The 18,511-nt window shown below is 48.0% G+C and overlaps 1 protein-coding gene across 1 annotated transcript in view; it reads right to left on the minus strand.

The window, feature by feature from the left end:
• Positions 1 to 18,511, minus strand: part of LOC124715883 — a 1,071,880-nt gene that overhangs the window by 41,544 nt on the left and 1,011,825 nt on the right.

Below are 18,511 nucleotides of genomic sequence, written 5' to 3' on the forward strand. Positions count from 1 at the left end.
CAAGGGTTACTTTGCATGTATTAACCATTGGAAGAAATGAAAATGTGGATTGGACATAGGGTAGATATAATGAAGCCCTTTAAGTTTATTATAGTAAATGTAATTAAAATAGTTGAGACAATGAGAAAGATGACATCTTAGATGGCTGGCAATTTTATGTGATATATGTATTGTTTAGAGTAATAAATGTGTTAGTCACCTATTACAATGGAGAACAACTCTGCTGTGCAGTACTTCCAATTCTTAAGAGATTCATCTTTAATAAAATTAAATCTGGTCTTTACAGAGAACATCTGATCAAAACTGCACATACAGACCTTTTACATACATAGTCACAAAATAATTTTGTTTAATAAAAATTACACGCACTTTAAACTGGCTACTCATTACACCAATTTACAGTTTAACAGAATCAGTAACCAATTTATACCAAATGTATTGTATACTAATTCTGTAGCGTGCAGCAGAAACCTGGAGAGTGAAGGACGAAGGAAGTATGGTGCTACCATGAAGTTTTTGAGAAGTGCGATAGGAAAAACAAAACTGGAAAAAAAGAGAAACGAAAGTTATTTCCCAGAGAACCTCTACTAGAGCAGAGCGAGGATTATAAAAAAAAAAGAAAAAAGGTGTGGCTTGTAAAGAGAACATATGAAGAGGTACCCTAGAAGAATGCAAAAATTGGTTGGTCTTGGGGAGGAGACCAAACAGCGAGGTCATCAGTCCAATTGAAGTAGGGAAGGATATCGGCCATACCCGTTCAAAAGAACCATTCCAGCATTTGCCTGGAGTGATTTAGGGAAATCATGGAAAATGTACATCAGGATGGCTGGAAGTGGGTATGAACCAGTGTCCTTCCAGATGCGAGTCCAGTGTGCTATAGGAGACAGGGACAGTGTAGCAACAGAAATTACGGCAAGATCAGAAAAGAGGCTTGGCACACCACACCAAAGGCTGGAAAATTTTTAAAAAATTGCTGAAGAACCAATCTGCAGACTCAGTTTCAATCCAGTATAACTCCACAAATTACTAATTTAAAACTACTAACTTATCAATGAAAATTTTCGAAACTATTTAGTAATTGGAAAGATAAAAAACCTACTTACAAAGCACTGGTGGGAAAATACACATATGCTACATTGTGAAAGGTATTTTGTATGCAAGCTTTCAGACCCAGTGGCAACTCCTTTTGGCAGAGGGATTGAAGAGGAAGGAAGAGGGGTGAAGGGAAAGGACTGGTGAAGTTAAGTCTTTGGATACACAAAACCATTTTATATATGTGTTCTCCTGCCACCACTTAGAAAGTATAATTTTTATCTTTCCAATTACATTCAATTTCAAACTACACTAATTTACATGTAGATCTGGAGTCCAAACCAATTATGTACAACATTAATCTCCTTGGAAGCTGCTTCTGCAAAGGATAACCATCTGCCACAAAGTCTGCAGTCTAAGGAGGATACTTTGATAATTTAGCTTAACTGCATGAAATCTTAAGTAGGTACAAAGTTGTACCAAATGGACCCCATTCACGTCAGAGTTCAAATTATACCTTTCAATTCTCTTGATCTTAATTACACAATGTTTTTATTAACTTATCCATTGTTGTTGTTGTTGTTGTCTTCAGTCCTGAGACTGGTTTGATGCAGCTCTCCATGCTACTCTATCCTGTGCAAGCTTTTTCATCTCCCAGTACCTACTGCAACTTACATCCTTCTGAATCTGCTTAGTGTATTAATCATACAGTAAAGCTGCATGCCCTCGGGAAAAATTACGGCTGTAGTTTCCCCTTGCTTTCAGCCGTTCGCAGTACCAGCACAGCAAGGCCGTTTTGGTTATTGTTACAAGGCCAGATCAGTCAATCATCCAGACTGTTGCCCTTGCAACTACTGAAAAGGCTGCTGCCCCTCTTCAGGAACCACACGTTTGTCTGGCCTCTCAACAGATACCCCTCCGTTGTGGTTGCACCTACGGTACGGCAATCTGTATCGCTGAGGCACGCAAGCCTCCCCACCATGGTTCATTTATCCATTGACGTACAATAAACGCAACTGATATAAACAGTATATTAGCTTCTCTTAAGTTTTATGTTCTCTTTAATTATGTTGTGTCACAATGTGCTATTCTCATGTGAAGAGACCTGGTACAAATGCTATGTGTAATGAAATCATAGAAAAGGGCATAGAGTGTCAATTACCAATTCACAGATTTGGCGACAGTGTGACCATTTCAAAAGTCTACCAATACCCCCTGCCGATAAGAGCCACCAACAATTTGTAATCTTTTCAGGGAACAATGCTAAATTTTGTCTTCAGATAATACCAAAATCATGATATATAGAGATCAAAGAGAGCTGCAGAGCAACTGGAAATTATACCTTACATTAAAGTGAATTGTTAACTACTACATCATACAAAATTCCCACGACCGTACGTTACAAACCTACACTTGACTGTCATGCAGAACACATCACCCCTTGCAAAAATTTCAAGTTTATATCAAATATGTGACCAAGTTAACATACAGTACTGTGACATTTTATTCCTCATTTTTCCTATTCTCTGTGTGTAGTGGCAAACAGATTAGAAACAAGTAGGAATGCACAAATAGGTTGATCTATGTCCCTATAAGTATAAAATTTCACGAACCAATTAAGATCGCCACACAACAACGGTTTGGCAGCGCTAAATGAAAGCAACAAAAACTTACCACCATGACATCAATCATCAGAAATGTGTCAACGGATAAGTCTTAAATAATAGAAAAAGCAAACTACTACATTAATTTCTGTTCTATTTTCGTAGTATGCCAATGCAACCATTCAAATGGGTGCTAAATTATTTTCCTTTCGGCGTCAGTGAAACCTTCACGTTGGTATACCAGTGCTGTAACGGTATTTAAGTCGAAAACAACGTAGTACGTCGCCTTCCGTTTTACACCTTATACTCATTCTGCACTGCATTTACTTGGTTGACAATTTACCATCGACTCAAACGAGTTCAGAAAACAGTACAACCCGGCGGGGCCACGCCCAAAAACTAAATGATCGATACCTAAACCCAAACAACAGGTGGAGTTAACTACAAGAACCGCGCGTGTACAAGACTTTCATTTTAGTAATTCTATCGACACAGAGTACAGTAAACAAAACCAGTTTAAAATACGCACTACATCTACACGTTTTAGAAGACGACGGAATTCAAACAAACAACACTTAAACAACTGTTTCGTCGCTTATAGTGCAATTCCAAATTCAAGCTAATAGTTTGACAGGTTGAAAACCTACGACGCCTGAAATTTCATTGACTGTAGATGGGATACACATACCTAGCAGTCCACAAGAACGTTTGGCCTGTTCACTAACACAATGACGGCTCTGGAGGCGTCAGCGGAAAACAGAAATTGGCAAGAAGTGATGGTTCAAAAATAGCACAGTGTCGCAGCTGACGAAGATAATAGAATTACACAGCACCATGAATGAAGATAAAATCTGTGCTCTCTTTCGCTTTCTTCGAATTACTGTATTAACATACTGAACTTCCTTCATTAACATGCCGGAAACTCACAAAATACAGTATCACTGTGCATCTCCGCTGCAACATATTTAGCACCACCTTATTAACGATTGCTTCTGTCAACATTGAATAGACCTTTCAGCAACTGTAGTAGAGATCTAACAACCAGTACTACCAAGCGACTTACAAAAGCAATCCACTGGCACAACTTGTTCTCTGTCTAGGACCACCTCTGCCAACTGCCTTCGGCTCACTGAGTTATTCACGGAATGGGGCCCCGACGTCTCGCTTTCCTCCCGTAAGATACCGCCACCGTCGTTTGAAAACAGTGGACGCGCGGCCAATGACAATTCCAGGTCTGTGTAGCCTACACATTCCCGCGAAACTAGTTACGACGCCAGCTGGAATATTATTTCTTACTGCAGTCACAGTTTAGTATATTACATTTAACAGACTGTGCTGTAGTATGGACGTAATAAAAATTTATACTCAAAGAAATGTGACAGAGAATAGAAAATAGTGCATTGAGAATGGCTAGCCACTAGCCGAAATCTGGATTTGCGTAATAAAATCTGAAAAAGGAACGACTTATTGCTGCACTCTATAATTTAAGTCACATAACAGTCGCTGAGTACACCCACTTTCCGAATGGAAGGTAACCTGATGATAAAAATTTATATATATGGATAACACAACAACGCGGAAATCTAGATTTCAGCCGGGTAACAGTCAAATATTTATTTAATACGCTAGTCGAAATCTACTGGCAATGCACGCACAAACCTTTTTTGGACATTGTACAATGTTTCCATTACAAGTGGAATGTTATTTCTGCAAAACATGAGTTTCAAGATGCAGAACATTCTGTAAGGGACCCACTGAGTTATTTCAAACCACGAAAAATCCATCTGCATTTGTTTACACGACGACCTGTTTCGATTGTCTCGTTACAATGTTACAATAACTGGAATTTATCTGCCTGTTCCATTCACAATCTTCGTGGTACCTCTGTGTCACATTTCTATAAATGTTACGCGGGCTAGTAGTAACGTTCTCGAGGTAAAGGGGCAATAACTTTTATGCACGTAGCATGCTGAATAACAATGATTGTAGAGGAAGTGTTCCTTGGTGACTCAAAGTGTTACATTACATAATGTAAATATCGTTATTTTTCTTAGATTCCATTTTGAGAAACTCTTGGAAGGATTATTTTAATTTAGACATCATCATCATCATCTTTGTCATTGGGTCGGTAATTCATTGCATAGTTTGTCCATCGGGCGTTTATTGAAGAACATGTTGATATTGCCATGGTGATATTGTGGCCTATAATTGCAAAGTATTATTCTGCTAATTTCAGTAACCCTGAAAAAAATTTTTCATTATGGTGTAACTCGAAATACCCTGTCCACTTTTGAAGAGCTGAAGGCATTTTAAAGACAATTTCGTTTTTTCTTTGTTCCACGAAATCCGTGAAATTCTGCAACTGATTAAGAATTTTCTGTCAGCTTACGTTTTTTCCCCCTCCTAATTATCAAGATATTCCTGGCGCTTAAGTCATCAGCTTGAAATTGGGTCTAGTTGTGGGTTCTCTATTTTATCACTAGAAGTCCTAGCAAACGCCAGATAGGTCGGAATTTATTACCGGATGGGTTAAAGAGAAAGAAAGATTTCATTTGTTTATTACAGGTAAACTATAAAAGATACACATTGCGCATGTCACCGTATAGAGTAAAGTTCAAAGTTTTGACACAACTGCGCTGCTGTGTGTAGAAACATGGCGACTACACAATGATTTTTTTTTTTTAATTTGAGCACGTATAACGTGCATTCCTCCGTAGATTCAGCAAGACGCCGCCACTGCACAAGCTTCGTAGGTTGTGTTCCATAAATGAACAGCATGGAGACAGAAGTGATGACACTTTCTGCAAGACCTGGCCATCATTTTGCAGGACAATGCTCAAGCACGTACAGTGCAAGCTGTTACTGATTTGTTTGAATAATGGGGCTGCTAAATGCTATACCACTTACTGCACTCCCCTGACTTAAGTCCTCGTGAGTTCAACTCAGTTTCTAAACTGAAGGACACACTTCGCGACATTTGCTTCAGAGCTGCTACAAATTCGTCGGGCAATAGACCGCGCCTCTCGAACTGTCAACACTGCTAAGAACGTCCTACGACTTCCACATCGCTGGCAACGGGTTACACACAATGCTGGTGACTACTTTGAAGGTCAGTAAAACTTTGAAACACCTATCTATTTTGTACGAGCTGTAAATAAATAGTTGCCACTATTAAATTCCAACCCTCGTATATGCAAAGGAAAGAACTGGTCGGCCGCGCACATCTAATGAAAATGTCGAGTGTACCCGTGAATGCGTTCACATGGAACCCTCCACAAGACGGGCAGGCCAGGAACTTCAACTTTCTCAAACAATGATACGACATGTCCTGAAACGGCACCTGCATATGAAGGCTTGTTGCTGTTACTGCAGCAACTGCGTCCCGGCAACCGTTAACAGTCTGTACGAATCTTAACCTTCGCTGCTCCAGTATATAGCCGAGGACACTATTTCCGAACAACTCATCTTTTTAGACGATTCAACGTTTCATCTATCGGGGAAATAAACCGCCATAATGAAATGTTCTGGAGGTTAGAAAACTTGGTGCCGTCGTGGAACATGAAAAAGACCCACCGAAACTGAATGTGTTTCGTGCTGTTTATGTCCACAAAGTTTATAGGCCTTTCTTTTACGCGGAGGGAAACTGTGACATGAATGTCATACCTGGCCAGAAAGCAAAATTGGTTCTTTCCTCAACTTTACGTAGATTCCAATGATTTTATTTTTATACGTGAGGGCGCCACGCCTCACTTTGATGGTGAGGTGCGGCGTTATCTTAACAACACCATCCCACAAAATTCGATTGGAAAATATGGACAATAGGATCATCTTTGTCCCGCCTATGGCATCTACTCTTCAAGAGCTGAGAAATTAATTGTTGAAGCTATCGATTCAATAAACAGTGACCTGTTGATTCGTCTGTGGAATGAAATGGACTGCCTCGAGCAACGCCTGGTACTCATGTTGAGTGTATGGTATAGTGTCTGTGCGAACATAAAATTCTGAACCTTTCTCTATCCAGTGACGCGCGCAATTTTTCATAGTTTGTCTATAACAAACAATTGAAATCTCCGTTTTTTGATCACACTGTATATTTGGGCCGACATGACCGTAAAAAATGCCGACACCTGGGAACTATAGGCGGGGACAGTGCTTTGTGTAGCTTAGGTGCCAACATAGTACGAGCAGACAACGCTAGGCTTCCATTAGTAAACTGCGTTTGACAAGTAATGGAATAGCGATATGCGCATATACAGATGGCGGTATTATCGCGTACACAAGGTATAAAAGGGCAGTGCATTGACGGAGCTGTCGTTTGTACTCAGGTGAGTCATGTATAAAGGCGTCCGACGCCATTATGAGCGCAGGACGGGAATTAACAGATTTTGAACGTGGAATCTTAGTAGGAGCCAGACGTATGGAGTATTCCATTTCGGAAATTGTTTCGAGATCCAAAATCTCACGAGTGTGCCGAGAATGCCAAATTTCAGGCATTACCTGTCACCACGGACAAAGCAGTGAGCAACGGCCTTCACTTAACGGCTGATAGTAGCGGCGTTTGCCAAGAGTTGTCGGTGCTATCAGACAAGCAACACTGCGTGAAACAACCACAGAAATGAAAGTGTGTGTACGACGAACGTATCCGTTAGGAAAGTGCGGCGAAGTGTAGCGTTAATGGGCTACGGCAGCAGACGACCGACGCGAATGCCTTTGCTAACAGCACGACATCGTCTGTAGCACCTCTCCTGGGCTCATGACCACATCAGTTGAATCCTAGACTGGAAAACAGTGGCCTGTTCGGAAGAGTCCCGAATTCAGTTGGTAAGAGCTGACGATATGGTTCGATTGTAGCACGAACTCCGCGAAGCCATGGACCGAAATTGTCAATTAGGCACTGTGCAAGCTGTTGGTGGCTCCATAGCGGTGTGGGCTGTGTTTACATGAAATGGATTGGGTTGTCTCGTCCAACTGAAGTGATCACTGACTGGAAATAGTTATGTTCGGCTACCTGGAAACCATTTGCAACCATTCATGGTCTTCATGTTCCCAAACAATGATGGAACTTTTATGGATGACAGTCACCAGGCCACAATTGTTTGCAATTGGTTTGAAGAACATTCTGAAAAATTCGAGTGAATGATTTGGCCATCCGTCGAACATTTATGGGACATAATTGAGAGGTCATTTCTTGCACAAAATCCCGTACCGCAATTATGGATGAGTACAGAGGCAGCGTGGCTCAATATTTCTGCAGGAGACCTCCAATGACTTGTTGAATTCGTGCCACGTCGAGTTACCGCACTACACCGGACAGGAGGAGGTCCGACACGTTATCAGGTTTTTTTTCTTTTTTTTGTTGGGGTTTAAGGCGCTCAACTACTGAGGTCATTAGCGCCCAGTCACTGTTGTTAGAGCACATGGAATCTAGTAAAAATCAACGGGATGGGGGGACACCAGAAAGACCTGACAAAGATGCAGATAAAATAAGTAAAAAGGTTAGACGTCTTTGGACAAGCCAGTTAAAGTTATAAAACGCAGAATACGAGCAGCTGCTCAAGCGTCATCAGCTAAAACATCTGGTAAAGTAGATGGCAGGGACAGGACAACACGAATTGACTAAAACGGGGACACGACAATAAAACATGGCGCACTGTTAATGCATGACCACAAGGGCACTGCGGGGCTGGGTCACCGGAGAGCAGGTAGCGGTGGCTAAACCGGCAATGCCCAATCCGCAACCTGGTCAGAAGGACCACCTCTCGCCGAGATGATCGGGAGGAGGTTGTCCAAGCAGTTGGGAGCGGTTTTACTGCCCGGAGCTTGTTTCCTTGGAGGGATGACCAAGCATCCCACCACAACGACACAAGCCTCTTACAAACATCCCCACGAACGTCATATGATGGGACACAATGGGAGGCTGGCCGAGGCAGGAGGACTGCAGCCTTGGCTGCAGCATCCGCAGCCTCATTCCCAGGCACTCCTACATGTCCGGGAACCCACAGAAAGCTGACAGAACCACCATTATCAGTGAAAGAATGGAGGGACTGCTGTATCCGTTGAATCAAGGGATGGACCGGATAGGGAGCTCCAAGGCTCTGAAAAGCACTGAGTGAGTCAGAGCAGAGTACATACGACGAATGGCGGTGGCGGCGGGCATACTGAACGGCCTGATGGAGAGCAAAAAGCTCGGCCGTAAAGCTCGAACATTGGTCGAGGAGCCGGTATTTAAAGGTGGCGGCCCTGACGACAAAGGCACAGCCGACACCATCGTCACTTTTGGAGCCATCGGTGTAAATAAAGGTGTGACCGGCAAGTCGAGCACGAAGTTCGACTAACCGTGAGCAATACACTGCAGCCGGAGTACCCTCCTTCGGGAGTGAGCTGAGGTCGAGATAAATATGAACCGGAGCCTGGAGCCAAGGTGGTGTCGGGCTCTCACCCTCTCTGAAGGTGGTAGGGAGGGCAAAATCCAATTGTCGAAGCAGGCGACGGAAGCGGACTCCGGGGGGCAGCAGGGCAGACACATACAACCCGTACTGACGGTCGAGAGAATCGGCGAAGAAGGACTGGTAAGAGGGGTGGTCGGGCATAGACAACAGCCGGCAGGCATACCGACACAGCAGTACGTCGCGCCGGTAGGTCAATGGTAATTCGGCAGCTTCAGCATAAAGACTCTCCACAGGAGTAGTGTAGAAGGCTCCGGTCGCAAAACGTAACCCCCGAGACGGCGTAAGAGGGATGGCCGAGCGGACGAGTAGACGAAGCTCCCATAATCCAGCTTCGATCGGACAATGGACCGATACAAGCGAAGCAGAACAGTGCGATCCACTCCCCAAGATGAACCACTAAGAACTCTGAGGACATTAAGGGAACGTGTACAACGGGCCGCCAAATAAGAGACATGCGGAGACCAACACTGTTTCCTGTCCAACGTGAGCCCTAGAAACTTTGTTGTTTCCACGAATGGGAGAACAACGGGACCGAGATGTAAGGATGGCGGAAAGAACGCTTTATATCGCCAAAAGTTGATACAAACCGTCTTCTCTTCAGAGAACCGGAAGCCATTTGCCACGCTCCATGAGTAGAGGCTGTCAAGACAACGCTGAAGGCAGCGCTCCAGGAGGCATGTTCTCTGGGCACTGCAGTAGATCGCGAAGTCATCGACAAAGAGAGAGCCTGAGACATTAGGTGGAATGCAATCCATAATGGGATTGATCGCGATGGCAAAAAGGGCTACGCTCAAGACGGAGCCCTGAGGCACTCCGTTCTCCTGGAGGAAGACGTCGGACAATACGGAACCCACACGTACCCTAAACTTTCGATCCGTTAAAAAGGAATCAATAAAAAGGGGCAGGCGACCGCGTAGGCCCCACCTGTGCATAGTGCGGAGGATACCTCCTCTCCAACTGGTATCATAAGCCTTCTCCAAGTCGAAGAACACGGCTACCGTTTGGCGCCTTCGCAAAAAGTTGTTCGTGATGAATGTCGACAAGATCACAAGGTGGTCAACAGCGGAGCGGCGGCGACGAAAGCCGCATTGGACATTAGTAAGTAGCCGCCGAGATTCAAGAATCCAGACTAACCGAGCATTAACCATGCGCTCCATCACCTTACAGACACAGCTTGTAAGAGAAATGGGGCGGTAACTAGAAGGAAGGTGTCTATCCTTCCCGGGTTTGGGTATAGGAACAACGACGGCGTCACGCCAACGCATGGGGACCTGACCTTCGGTCCAGACGCGATTGTAGGTACGAAGAAGGAAGCTTTTGCCCGCCGGAGGAAGGTGTGCCAGCATCAGAACGTGAATGGCATCTGGCCCCGGAGCAGAGGACCGGGACAGTGCAAGCGCACGTTCGAGTTCCCGCATAGTGAAGGGGGCATTATAAGTTTCCAGATTCAGCGAGTGGAAGGAAGGTCGGCGAGCCTCTTCTGCCTCTTTCCTGGGAAGGAAGGCAGGGTGGGAATGGGCGGAGCTTGAAACCTCCGCGAAAAACCGGCCGAAGGCGTTGGAGACAGTCACAGGATCAACGAGGACAGCATTACCTGAGGTGAGGCCAGGTACCGAGGAGTGGGCCTTAATGCCCGACAGCCGGCGCAGGCCACCCCATACGACAGAAGAGGGAGTAAAACTGTTAAAGGAGCTGGTGAAAGAGGCCCAACAAGCTTTTTTGCTCTCTTTGATGACACTACGACATTGCGCTCGGAGTCGTTTGTATTCAATACAATTTGCCAACGTAGGATGGCAGCGAAGGGTGCGTAAAGCACGTCGTCGAGCACGGATAGCGTCTCTACAAGCCTCGTTCCACCAGGAGACGGTTGGTTGGTTGGTTGGTTGTTTGAGGTTAAAGGGACCAAACAGCAAGGTCATCAGTCCCTTGTTTCAAATAGACTCCATTCTGCTAACGGGACATCTCAGTATAGTCAGAAAATAAAACGGAAAAAGGGGAAACGTAAAAGGGCAGTCACGTTGTCATTAGTAAAAACAAATGAGGGAAGTTGGCAAGAGAACGAACCCAACACTATGCTGAAGCAGCATAGGCAAGACCACCCGTGACTTAAAAGGTACAACTGCTATAATGCAGAAAGTACGTATGGGAATAGAAAAACTAACCAAGCCTTAAAAAGAAGGGGTAAAAACAGAGTAAACGGGAAAGAAAAGAGGATTCCAGTCAGGGAGGTGAATCGGGAATCTCTGAACACTGCCTACAGTGGGAGACACCCAAACACTCACCGCCCTGCCCCAACACCAGAGGGAGATTAAAAACTTTAAAACTGAGAATAAAAACCACTCTCCCGGAGGAAACCTAGAACCAGAGAGACCATCCGGGAATCGTCAGCCAACATCAAAGGTAAAGTGTGGGGGAGTCTGTACTTAGCACGCAGAGGGCCACTGACTGGAAGGCTCCACAGCCACATAGCGGGGGTGGCTCATCACGCAAAAGGAAACCATGGGTCAGCCTGGTATGGCCAATGCGGAGACGACACAGTGTGGTCGAGTCCTTGCGGGAGAGGCTAAAGGAAGAACGCCATGGGCCTGGATTCACCTTAATGGCACGAAGTTTATTAGACAGTGGAGTAGCCTCCCAAGAATTGGCCCATGACTGTGCAAAGTGGGATTTGATGTGAAGCCGTAAATCCGCTGCAGGAGGGGTTACAGAAAACGGGGGGTAAGTAACTGCTCCCCCAGCCAAACGATCAGCGAGCTCATTACCCGGGATACCCACATGGCCCGGGACCCATAGGAAGTCAATGGAACAAGCAGCACGGTGAAGATCAGCGAGATGGTCATGGATGGCAGAGACCAAGGGATGGCGCGAAAAACACCGGTCAATAGCAAGAAGACCACTCAATGAGTCCGTACATAACAAAACGCGGTTGTGTTGGGATTGTTTAATAAAGGTAAGGGCCCGGGAAATTGCCATCAATTCTGCAGTAAACACCCCACATGAGGGTGGCAGTAGATGATTTTCCGTTCCAACAAAGGACGTGAAGGCATACCCAACATGATCAGCAGATTTAGAGCCATCAGTGTAAAAAACAACAGCATCCCGAAACTCCCATAAAATTTGGCGGAAAAAGGAACGGAACACCACCGGGGGGATGGAATCTTTCGGACCGCGGCGGAGATCCATCCGAATTCGAGGCCGAGGAACTAACCAAGGAGGGGTGGAGGGGAGGGAGCGAGGAAGACAGGACAAAGAAGGAAGCCGAAAATCACGGTTAAGAGACGCAAGGCGCAGCCCAACCGGTAAACCCGCCCGAGGGAGGGAGTCAGGCGGGCGACGTCCATGGTCTGGGAATAGGATAGAATAGGAAGGATGTGTGGGAGAAGAACGGATAGTAAGGGCATAAGACACCAGAAGCTGGGACCGCCGAACAGAAAGGGGGGGGGATCCCAGCTTCAACCAGGAGACTATCAACAGGGCTAGTAGGGAATGCACCGGTGGCCAAACGGATACCACGATGGTGGACTGGATCCAGCACGTGCAGCGTGGAAGGAGCAGCTGAACCATACACTTGACAACCATAGTGACAGAACTAGAGCACGATAAAGACGGAGGAGGAGGGAACGGTCCGCACCCCAAGAGGAGTGGGCAAGGAAGCGAAGGACATTGAGTTTACGGAAACATCCTACCTTCAGGAGTCTGATATGGGGCAGCCAAGTGAGCTTGTTGTCGAAAAGAAGACCTAGGAAACGAAGCTGTGGAACCACAGGCAATCTTTGTGCAGCGAGATAGAGCTCTGGATCAGGGTGGACCGTAGTACGGCGACAGAAGTGGACCACCCGCGATTTTAAAGGAGAGAATTGAAACCCGTGTGAGAGGGTCCATGCAGAGGCACGCCGTATAGCCACCTGGAGCTGCCGTTCTGCAGATGGCATCGAGGAGGAACTAACCCAAATGCAGAAATCATCCACATACAGGGCAGGGGCGACCAAGGGACCGACAGAGGCCACATGTCCATCGATAGCAATGAGGAAAAGAAGGACACTCAAGACAGAACCCTGTGGGATGCCCGTCTCCTGGGTCCGTGGAGAACTAAAAGCAGTACCAACTCGAACTCTAAATGACCGATGGATCAGGAACTGGCGGATAAAAATCGGGAGTGGGCCCCGAAGACCCCACTGATGAAGGGTTAGTAAGATGTGATGGCGCCAGGCCGTGTCATAGGCCTTGCGAAGGTCAAAAAACACTGCAACCAAATGGCGGCGCTGGGAAAAAGCCTGCCGAACTGCGGATTCCAAGCGAAGCAAATGATCGATTGGAGATCGTCCCTCTCGAAAGCCACACTGGTAAGGGGACAATAGATCCCGAGATTCGAGGACCCAAGTGAGCCGACGGGCTACCAGCCGTTCAAGTAACTTACAACCAACATTGGTCAAACTAATTGGCCGATAGCTGTCAACAGATAGGGGGTTCTGACCAGGCTTAAGGACAGGAACCACAATGCTATCCCTCCACTGAGAAGGGAAGTCACCCTGGAGCCAGATACGGTTAAACACCCGAAGAAGATGGTGCCGTTGTGGAGCACTGAGATGTTGAAGCAGCTGGTTATGAATGGAATCTGGGCCAGGGGCCGTATCATGAGAAGAAGATAGAGCAGAAAGAAATTCCCATTCAGTGAAAGGTTCGTTGTAAGATTCTGACTCACAAGTGGTGAAACATAAGGTGACAGCTTCAGCCTGCTGTTTTTGATGAAGGAAAGCAGCTGGATAGGAGGCCGACGCTGATGCCACTGCAAAATGGGTCGCAAGATGTTCTGCGAGAACTAATGGGTCCGTACAAATGTCATCTGGGAGGTGAAGGCCTGGGAGGGTGGACTGCCGATGGCAACCTTGGAGAGAGCGAAGTGTAGCCCATACCCGTGACAGAGGGACAGTGGAACCAAGGGAAGAAACGAATCGTTCCCAACATATCCGCTTGCTCTGTTTGATTAAATAACGGGCTTTAGCGCGAAGGCGCTTAAAGGTAGAAAGGCTGGCTACAGATGGGTGCCTCTTAAAGTGTTGCAAAGCTCGACGGCGATCACGGATGGCAATGGCAATGGCTGTACTCCACCACGGGACTTGCCGACGACGAAATTGTCCAGATGAGCGCGGGACAGCAAGGTTAGCAGCGCGAACAATCTCGTCAGACACGTCACGTAGGATGTCATCAATACTACCCGACAAAGAGGGAGAAAACTCGACCTGTGCAGTATATAGAGGCCAATCGGCGCCGTGGAAAGACCAACGAGGTAACCTGTCCATCGGGGAGCGGGAAGGGAGCGTGATAATCAACGGGAAATGGTCACTATCACAAAGATCGTCGTGTGGCGACCAGTGTAATGAAGGGAGGAGAGAGGGAGAAGAAAGAGAAAGATCAATGGCAGAAAAGGTACCATGACCAGCACTGAAATGAGTAGGGGAGCCATCATTAAGAAGGCACAGGTCGTGGTCTGCAATAAATTGGTCTATAAGACGACCTCGTCGAGATGGAAAGGCACTGCCCCACAAAGGATGATGAGCATTAAAATCCCCAAGGAGGAGGAAGGGAGGAGGAAGTTGCTGAAGAAGGGTGGTTAAGGCAGCAGGTGTAAGAGTCCTGTCAGGAGGGAGATAAAGATTGCATACTGTGACTGCAGAGTCTAAGTGGACCCTAACAGCAACCGCTTCCAATGTAGTGTGGAGAGGAATCCACGTGCTAGCAATGTCTGTACGGACCAACGTACAAACGCCACCAGAAGCCCGCAAGGGTCCGACCCGATTTCGACAGAAAACACGGAACCCACGGAGGGTCGGTGAGTGAGCATCAGTAAAATGAGATTCCTGGAGAACCACACAAGCTGCTGAGTAGGACGAAAGAAGGGATTTCAATTCCGGAAGGTGACGATAGTAGCCATTACAATTCCATTGGAGAACCACAGAACGATGGTTTAAATGAGGGCTGAACACGCTAAATCCAGTCATACCGCCGGGTCCCCACCCGTCACCGACAAGGAGGGGGCGACATCCATAAACGACAGGTCAGAATCCGGTTGTGAAGCCGGGGAAGGGACCTCCGGTGACACCAGAGGCTCTTTGTCCCGGGACTTATGTTTCTTCTTCTTTTCAGGCTGAGATCGAGGAGGGCTGTGTGGCATAATGGAGCCAGCTGCAGCAAGATCAGGAACAGAAAGAGACCGGGCGACCGGGGGGCGATAGACCGCGGCTCTCGCGGTCGCCGCGCTGCAGCAGACCTTTGACCTGGAAGGTGCCGGGAAGGGGCATCCCGGGGGAGGCGCCCTTGACCGGCAGACGCCGAAGGAGTGGGACACTTCTCCGGCTGGGGAGGGGGAGCAGCGCCCAGAGGAGAAGGTGTGGGAGCCGCAGGGGAGGGGGGAAGGAGAGGGGTCCGGGATGGGGGTAAGGAAGGGGGAGGAAGGGATGAAGATGTAACCAAGGCGTAACTAGATGTCATGGACACAGGGTGCAATCGTGCATATTTCTTACGGGCCTCTGTGTAGCTTAAACGATCAAGGGACTTATACTCCTGTATCTTTTTTTCTTTCTTATAGACTGGGCAATCTGCTGAACGTGGAGAATGACTACCATGACAATTTACACATACAGGAGGGGGAACACAAGGACTCCCCTCATGGAGTGGACGTCCACAGTCACCACAGAGAGGGTCCTGGGTACAGCGAGAAGACATGTGGCCAAAACGCAAGCACTTAAAACACCGCATAGGAGGTGGGATGTACGGCTTCACATCACAGCGATAGACCATAATCTTAACTTTCTCAGGAAGGGTATCCCCTTCAAAGGCCAGGATAAAGGCACCAGTATCAATACGATTATCTTTAGGACCCTTCTGAACACGCCGAACAAAGTGAACACCCCGCCGTCCGAGATTGTCCCGAAGTTCCTCATCAGTTTGAAGGATGAGGTCTCTGTGAAAAATCACACCTTGTATCATATTTAGAGACTGGTGAGGGGTAATGGACACGGGAATTGTGCCAAGATGGGTACAGGCACGAAGGGCCGCAGATTGGGCAGCCGAAGCAGTTTTTATCAGTAACGAACCCGACCGCATCTTGCTCAGGGAGTCCACTTCGCCGAACTTGTCCTCAATGTGTTCCACAAAGAATAAAGGTTTGACACTGGTGAAAGTATCTCCATCAGTCCTGGTGCAAACTAGATAACGGGGGAAAGGTTTTGCCCCTAGACGACGCGCCTGACCCTCCTCCCAGGGGGTAGCCACGGAAGGGAAGGCCGAAGGGGCAAGAGAAGCAGCACTTGAGGAATCAGTACCACGCAGAGAGACGGCCGCAGAAGAGCGGCCAGAGTTTTGGACCCGTATGCGTTTCATCTGCATAGCGTCCGCCCTGATACCACCCACTCCGATCAGGGGCTCTCCTCACGGGCGCCACCCAGCCACAGCAAGGGCCGTCTGGCACGGCGGCCATTGCCGGGAGTTCCGATGCTCCAGGATGACGAGCAACCACTCCAAGGCATGCATGAGGAGGTCACAGCTCAGGTATCAGAAGTGTGATCCCTGTGTGTTCAGGGGGCTCAACCAAAAGGGTACATAGCGACCCCACCACACGGGCTGGCTACCGTGCTGGCTATGCACCCTAGCATCAGACAACGACGTAAAAGAAAAGGTGGAATGTACTAGGAGGGCACACGTCGGAGACACTAGGTAAGGTGCTCTTCCCCAAATGGCTCACACTACGGAAGAGAAATTTTGGAATGGAGGTCAAACCCCAGAGGGGGACCAAGGAATGCAAAAGAAGGAGATGATTACGCAACAAAGCCGGAGTGTAAAACCAACAGAACCAGGAGGATAGCGGGGGCCAACATAAGCAAGGACACCAATAGAGGGAGAGGAGAGGGCGAGGGGAAAGGGGTATGGAGGGGAAAGGAGGGGAAGGGAAAGGAAATGCAGCCCGGGGGAGAAAGAAGGCTGCAATGGCTCGGGGCCCCGTGCTCGCCACGCACGTATCCACGAAAGAGTTGTGGACCCCCTGGGGGGACCAGGAGACGGAAACGCGACGTGAAGAAGAGGTAGTACGAGGAATGAAACGTTCGGCAGCATTGATAACAGCCGTGAGGTATTCGACCTGACTGTCACAACTGAGAAAATCGTGGTCCTGAAAGGTCGCCAGGGAGGAGTAAAGTCCCCAGTCAGCTTTCGGTATGTTCCAGCTCGAAGGACGTGGGGATGGGGTGTGGTGCAGGAGACGAACGACACAGGGAAAGTGGTCGCTCGAATAGGTGTCAGAAAGGACATACCACTCGAACCGACGGGCAAGAGTGGTAGAACAGATCGAGAGGTCCAAGTGGGAGTAGGTATGAGTAGAGTCCGAGAGGAAAGTCGGGGTGCCGGTATTGAGGCAGACAAGATTGAGATGGTTGAAGACATCCGCCAAGAGTGAGCCTCTTGGACAGGACGCAGGAGAGCCCCAAAAAGGATGATGGGCATTGAAGTCGCCAAACAATAAAAACGGCGGGGGAAGCTGAACGATCAGGTGCATCATGTCAGCCCGACTAACAGCAGACGACGGTAGAGTGTAGATGGTACAAACTGAAAAAGTAAAAGCAGAAAGAGTAATGCGGACAGCTATTGCTTGGAGTGGGGTGGTCAATGGGATGGGATGGTAATTGACATCGTCCCGAACGAGCAACATGACCCCACCATGAGCTGGGATACCGTCCACAGGGGTGAGGTCATACCGCTCCGAAGTATAGTGGGTAAAAGCAATACGGTCAGTCGGGCGCAACTTGGTTTCCTGGAGACCAAGGACGAGCGGACAGTGCAGGCGGAGGAGCAGTTGTAATTCCTCCCGATTAGATCGAATACCTCTTATGTTCCAATGTAACAAGGCCATCGCTAGTCAAAAAGTTGGGGGAACGAGACGGGGGAAGAGCTGGTCACCTCGACAGCCGCGGAGGGCCAGGTTGCGAGGGAACAATGCTACAACCGGCGGGAGGTGGATCCGGTTCCATCGAGTCGTCGCCAGCTGCGGCCCCTGTCCCTGGTTGTGTAGGAGGGGCAGCATCATTTGCCGACGAGAGGCCAGCTGAGCGCCTGGCAGCAGAGCATCCCGGCGAAACTGAGGACGGCCGGGAGCAGCGACTCACGGATGGAGCGTCAGACGAAACGCGCCGGGGTGGTGAGGGGGATAGAGACTACTTCTTGGAGGCCTTCTTGGAAGGCCGAGGAGGCACAGGGATGGTGGGCTGGACCCGAAGAAGGTCCTCACGCGCGGGGTCCGTTTTGGAACGCCGGACCTCGGAAGCTGGGGTCCGGAACGTTTCCCCGATGGACGCCTGAGAAGAGGATCGCTTCTCAGGCGGCGGGGGGAGAGGAGGAGGAGGAAGGGTGGCCCCTGGTGCAGAGGGGGTGGGGGCC

Source organism: Schistocerca piceifrons, chromosome 1 (assembly GCF_021461385.2).
Source record: "Schistocerca piceifrons isolate TAMUIC-IGC-003096 chromosome 1, iqSchPice1.1, whole genome shotgun sequence".
NCBI classification, from domain to species: Eukaryota; Metazoa; Arthropoda; class Insecta; order Orthoptera; family Acrididae; genus Schistocerca; species Schistocerca piceifrons.